Source organism: Belonocnema kinseyi, chromosome 1 (assembly GCF_010883055.1).
Source record: "Belonocnema kinseyi isolate 2016_QV_RU_SX_M_011 chromosome 1, B_treatae_v1, whole genome shotgun sequence".
Classification (NCBI taxonomy): domain Eukaryota; kingdom Metazoa; phylum Arthropoda; class Insecta; order Hymenoptera; family Cynipidae; genus Belonocnema; species Belonocnema kinseyi.
The window spans coordinates 31,962,598-31,969,140 of NC_046657.1; the positions used below are offsets into that span (position 1 = coordinate 31,962,598).

Below are 6,543 nucleotides of genomic sequence, written 5' to 3' on the forward strand. Positions count from 1 at the left end.
GATCATATATTTTAATTGAGTTAATAGGGAAAAATTCTTTAATTTTCACTTTTTTTAAGATAAAAGGGTAGAATTTTTTCATTTTTTTTCTAGATTAGAAGAGGAACTTTCTTTATTTTTAACATTTTCTGTTGAGTTGCAGGAAAGGAAATTTCAATTTTTAATTTTTTTCTGCGATGGAAGCGGGACTTTTCTGATGTTGAATATTTTTAATTTTGATTAATGTTTTTATTGGATTGAAGTGGATCAGATTCTTTATTTTAAACTTTTTTTTTTTAGATGAAAACTTGGCATTTTTTATTTTCAATTAATTTTTGAATTGGAAGGAATAGATTCTTTATTCTTAAGATTTTTATTCATTTGGAAACGAGGACATTTTTTCAGAATTGGAGAAGGGACATTGTTTTTATTTTTAAGATTTTTCTTAATATTTTAATTGACATGAAAGGAGAAAATTGCTGCAATTTTCCCATATTTCTTAAAATAAAAAGGGGAATTTTTGCAAATTTTGGGAAGAAATTAAATTTGTATTTTATTTCCTTATTTTAACTAGGAGTTTTTTTAATTTTTAACATTTTGAAGGATATTTTAATAGAAAATGTAATAAACAATTATTTAATTTGCTTATTTTTTAAAATAAAAAGGTGGGCATTTCTTATTTTAATTTTTTTCTTCTTTACGAAAAGTGAGGTATTTTGTAGAGTTTCAAAGATTTGAAGAGATTTAAAATTATTCTTTAGAATTCACCCGGAATTCTTTTGATTTTTTTAATTCTTTTGAATTTTACTTCATTTAGTGAATTTTTTTTAAATTAAATTTTTTATATAATTGGTCTTTTAATCAAATTAAAGAGGTTTAAAAAGATTTTAAGGAACTTGAAATATTTTAGGTGATTTAAAAAAATTACAAAGAAATTTTTAACTGATTTCAGAAGAAGTGCCGGATGTCAAAGATTTGGAAGAGATTTTTGAATATTTTGTGCAATTGTGTTGGAATTCGCCCTGAATTATTGTTAATTTAGCCTGAATTTAAAAAAAAAAATGTCTAAATTCACTCAATTTTACTTAAATCAATTAATTTTTTTGATCTTTTTTAATTTTTCCAGTTTATTTAAATTCTTTTGAACTATTTTGCAGTTATTAGTCACTTTTTGATTGAAATTCGTATGGTTTTCAAAGATTTCAATTTTTTGGCACTTATCCGGAATTCTGATTGGAATTCTTTTGCATTTTTTTAATTCACTTTAATTCTTTTATTTATTAATTCTACTTAAGTCGTCGGATATAAAAAAAATCACATTTTTGAATTGTTTTTAAATGACTTGATTGCTTTTTAAATTCAGATTGATTTTTTATGAATTTCATCGAATTCTTCTCATTCCCTCTAAATTCTCTAAAATTTTACTGAAATAAGTGGATTTTTTTCGATTTCTCTTTAATTTTTCTAATTCGTTTAAATTCTTTTGAATTGCTTTGTAGTCATTAGTATTTTTTTTTGTTAGAAATAATTAGGGTTTCTAAGATTTGAAGTAATTTGAAATTTATTTTGGAATTCACGCTGAATTCTTATTAATTTATTATGAATTCTTATAAATTTACTTAATTCAATGGCTTTTTTTCATCACATTTTTTTTATTTAATTAAGCCTGAAGTATTTTATTCTCACCTTGAATTCTTAGGCATTTCCTCAAATTCCTTTAAATTCCCTTGAATTTTTCTAAGTTTATTTCAAAGTTACTGAATTCAATTAAGTTTTTTTCAAATATTTTGTAAGTTCATTCGATTTTTTTTTTAATTCACCTGGAATTTTTGTAAATTTCATCGCATTTTCCTTAAATTCCTCTAAATTCATTCCAATTTTACGGAAATCACTCAAGCATTTTTTATTTTTAACATTTATTCCAGTCCATTTTAATTCTTTTTAATTTAATTTGGATTGTTTTGAAGCCTAATGCATTTATCCTGAATTTTTTTCTTACCCTATGATCGTAGTAAAAAGGTTCCCTTTGGTCCCTATATTTTTATATTGATACTTATATCTTAATAATTTAAATTGATGAAGTAAATGAATAAAGTCTGCAATATCCGCTTAGGCATTTAAAACAGTGCGCGAAGAATGGCGTTCGGTCGTTGGTGTCGGACTGTCAAATGGTGTGGTCTCAGACCCAAGAGATTCTGACGGCTGCTTTGTATTTCTTTGTGGATATCATTCTTGTGAAATTTCCTAAACATTTCAAATTAAAATATATAGAAATTCCTTAGAGATCTTTAAAATATCCTAAAATCTTAAAAATTCCTTCAAATTATTGAAATCTATTAAACATTTCGCGGAGTCTTTAAAAATACCCAGGAATATTAAAAAAAAAATGAAGACAATACAGAAAGAGCTATAGATCTGAACTGAACAGTGATTAACCCATGAGTTAATTTATTTGAAGAAAAGTGACTAATGTGAACTTTTCATTTAAAAAAGCGACTAAAAAGTGATGTGAGAAAAAAGTGACTAATAGAGACCGTGTGACAGCCTTGACTATTTTTTGAAAGTTTCTTCTTACAGAGATTCCTTGATTTTTGATATTTTTTTTCAAAACGCCTAAATCTTGGAAACTTTGATATTAAATGCGTATATTATAAATTAATAAACAGTATCAATTTATAATAAAGTCTGCAATATCAGCTGAAATATTGAAAAGAGTGCGCGAAGAATAGCGTTCGGTCGTTGGTGTCGGACTGTCAAATGGTGTGGCGCTCAATGAGCCAAGAGATTCTGACGTCTGATTTGTCATGTGATTTCTCATATTGCATTAACTGAAACTTCCTGGCGGAGAGTTAATTAAGTGTTCTCCGACCTGAAAGTGTGGGCTTTTATGGAAACAAGGAGACTTTTGCTCAGCTGGGCGTCACTTAGCGAGCTCGAACAAAAAGCGTCATGTTATTTGTCCTTCATAAAATTTCCTTATTATCATGAGGAATGAATACTTGAGGCTCACACAGAATAAAACTAAGTACCAGATTGGATGAAGAATTTTATGAAATATATAATCAACGAAAAACGGAATCAGGATCAATTGTTCAAAAAAGCCAAAACCAGATTTGCATCAGGTTGGTCGCTTTTGGTTCAGATGATTTGCCAAGGAATTGCGGTCTTTACAGTCGGTTAAATAAGAGCGTCGTCTGGATTACTAGCGATCGGTAAATGCGAATGCTGTAATTTTTTTTCATATAGAGATCAGTATAGTCCTTCATGCTTTATGAAAGAGAATCAGCTGACTGTTCTTTTTAATACGAACCGAGCATTTTTCCAAAATGAGTGCCACATACGCTTCGTGCTTCGAAGCTGTTTCTTTGTGCTCCCACCACGGTGTGCCCACTCTAATGCATTTTGGGAGGGGGGGGGGGATACTTATAAATTGTGGCAAAATGTAATATCAGCGCCACCTAGGGGACGTAGCAAGAACTAGTATCTACAGCAACGACACCACCGCTTCCCTTCTCACCTTAATTTTTCGGTTATGTTGACTTCTCTTTCTGAAATAAATACATGAATAATAATAACCAATAAAACAAACCAAAAATTGAACAAAGTAAAATCTATCATCGATCAAATGCAAAAAAAAGTTTAAGTCTGTTGCAATCGATCTATCATAGAAAGATTCCAATAGACTTTGACATTTGATTGTTCTTTTTATCAGAACGATTCCAACATACTTTAACATTTTATTACATTTGATCGATGATCGATTTGATTTGGTTCCATTTGTAGTTTGTGTTATCGGTGATAATCCATTGTGAATCCAAGTTCATCACGCAAAAATAAATATAATTTTTGCAGCAACAGTGAATCAAGTCTGCTCAAGTTCATTTCGAATTCTGAATTCACACGAGCGCCACCTAGGGGACTTAGCAATTACGATAATCCGTTCACCACTTTTCTATGGGAGTGGGCACATCGTGGCTTGCACCTTAAAGGTTCCAAAATGACCCAAGCGGCTGCTGCGAAATATATGCAAAGGTCGAAACAGTTTGTGAGTAAGTGGGTGAATCGTTTGAAATAGGTGAAAAATGTCGATCACTTCTCAAATCGCGGTTCTATCCAACGTATGCCTCGAAGATGCCAAGCCATTATTGACGCTGAAGGTTACTCGACCTGCTATTAATGTATTTGCATGAAAGTTTTCGATCAAATAAAACAATATTTGAAAGAATTTTCGTATTGAGTCTTTTCATTTTCTCACAACAGTGACCATGCTCTTATTTAACCGACGGTAAGTGCGTGTCCAACGAAAGCGGATCCCTGTATTTATTTGAGATATGGGAAGAAATTTCATGATTCGAACGTGAATTGGCGGATCTTTTTGAAATCAAGGACATTCGCGATATAAAACGTTGTTTTGGAATGGACTTTGTCAGACGCGACGAGGGAATTTTTATCAACCTGAAAACGTACATTACAGATATCCTTCAACGATTCGCGATGGAGGAGCCCAGTAAGAAGGAGCTGATTGGAACGCATAGATAGGAATTAAAAATATATATAACATTTAAATCCGTAACAATTGCATTTTTGTCCGAAATGCCATTGAATGCACTTTGGCGTATGAAGCTCGTTTCGCTTCAATCATTTTTAATGAGCATAAACTTCAAAGCATTAAAGCACAGATAAAACTAAGAATAAAATTTGTTGCAGAAAATTTTTTAGAGCGATATAGAGTTCCTCTAGTGAGAGTTGTGTCACGTTACCCCCTTCTCATAAATCCTATTGTTCTGAAATAGACATATTTGGAAAAAAAGTTTTTAGGACTAAAAAGACATTACACACATCTATTGTAAAAAAAGGGTTTTAACCTCATACAAATACTTCTTTTATTTCTGCTTTTTCTCAACTCTGTTTTGAAAAATATTACTTTAATGTGATCTTTATTTTGATATTCTCTATGATTGCTTTACATTTATTTTTATTCGAAATAATTTTATCAAAATATGTTGAAGAAAAAGCCATAACCTCAAAATCAATTTCTTTACTTTACTGCACAAAAAAATACAATTAGAAATTTTTCCCCATATTTTGTCTTATTTTAATGTTTTTTTCGAAAAAATTGAAAATTTTCAGTATAAAATTTGATTTATCAAAATTAATTAATTAATATTGTAAAAATTCATGTAATTAAAAAAATTATTTTCCACATTTTAACCATTTTCAATGAACAAATCTAAATAATTATTATTGTTATTCTACTTACTATCTATTAGATGTCACAGGCTTTATCAAACAGTCATAAATAATAGTATTTTTTTAAAGTGTGTATGAATAAGATTTTTCACTTTTCAAAATTTTTTATTATTACACCTACATTATTATTTTTATTATATTTATTTACTATTTTAGTGCCTGAACATGAAATTTGACTTGAAAGTCGCGCCAATTTTAAAACATCCGATTCCGCTTTTGCGGCACCAATCAGAAGCGGAGTAAGTGGGACACAACTCTCCCTGAGGAACTCTAAAGCGATAAAGTTTTGTTTAGACAACTTCTCGTCTTTAAAAAACATGTGTTTCTATGGAAAAACAAAAGAAAATTTAACCGATATTTGTGTAAAGTTTAGCCTGTGAAGTTAATTTTTTTGGCAGAGAATCTTTCGTCGGAAATCGATGTAAAATTTATCTTCTGTTTTTTCTATGAGTGGTTTCCTTGTAATGCCTATGAGTTTATGTCATTTAATGCGATTCAATGCTACTCGGCGAACCGCCCAATTGTATCCCATGCAATGCCTTTCACGAACCAAGTATGAAACCGCGTCAATGCCATTTAATGTTGTCGACAAATTATTCAATAGAATCGATGCCGGTCAATGTGATTTAATTATTTTTTTGACAAAACTGCAATTGAGACGCATTCAAAGGCATTGAAATGTCCCTTTCTCTTAATGCTAATTTATGCGTCCCAGTCGGATCGTTGTTACCTGGAGTGCAACTATGTATCAACTCCTTTAAATGGTGGTCCGAGTCAGAAGGTGAGAAACCTCCTTATCGGGAATTAATCGGATGCCTGCTGAATCTGTCAGTGGCAATCACTCACACAGCCAGTCTGTTGAATCAATTCAACTGTATTAAAAAGACCCGCTGGAATGCAGCGAAGAAGATAGTTACTCAAAAGGCACGGATGATTACGGGATCTTCGACAGACGTGATGACAGTCCTCTTCCAGCAAACATGGTTACCTGCGAGTAACTGTGTCATCCCCCATACGCTAGAATAATTCTCTAACAGTTCTAGAACTCTGTGAAATACGATCTGCAAACATTTCTAGAAAAACTCTAGAACTTGGTTACCAATCCTATGTAACAATTCTGTAACAGATCTAGAACTCTGAGACAACCGATGTATAACATTTCGAGAACAATTCTAGAACTTAATTACAAATGTTTTATAAGAAATCTGTAACAGATCTAGAACGCTGTGACAACCGATCTGTAAAATTTCTAGAACAATTCTAGAACTCAATTACAAATGTTGTAAAACAAATCTGTAACAGGTCGAGAACGCT

General features: G+C 30.9%; 1 protein-coding gene across 2 annotated transcripts in view; it reads left to right on the forward strand.

Annotated features, from left to right (window-relative positions):
• The window catches only part of LOC117174470 (ER degradation-enhancing alpha-mannosidase-like protein 3), a 73,926-nt gene that overhangs the window by 5,406 nt on the left and 61,977 nt on the right, over nt 1-6,543 (forward strand). The window lies entirely within an intron of this gene.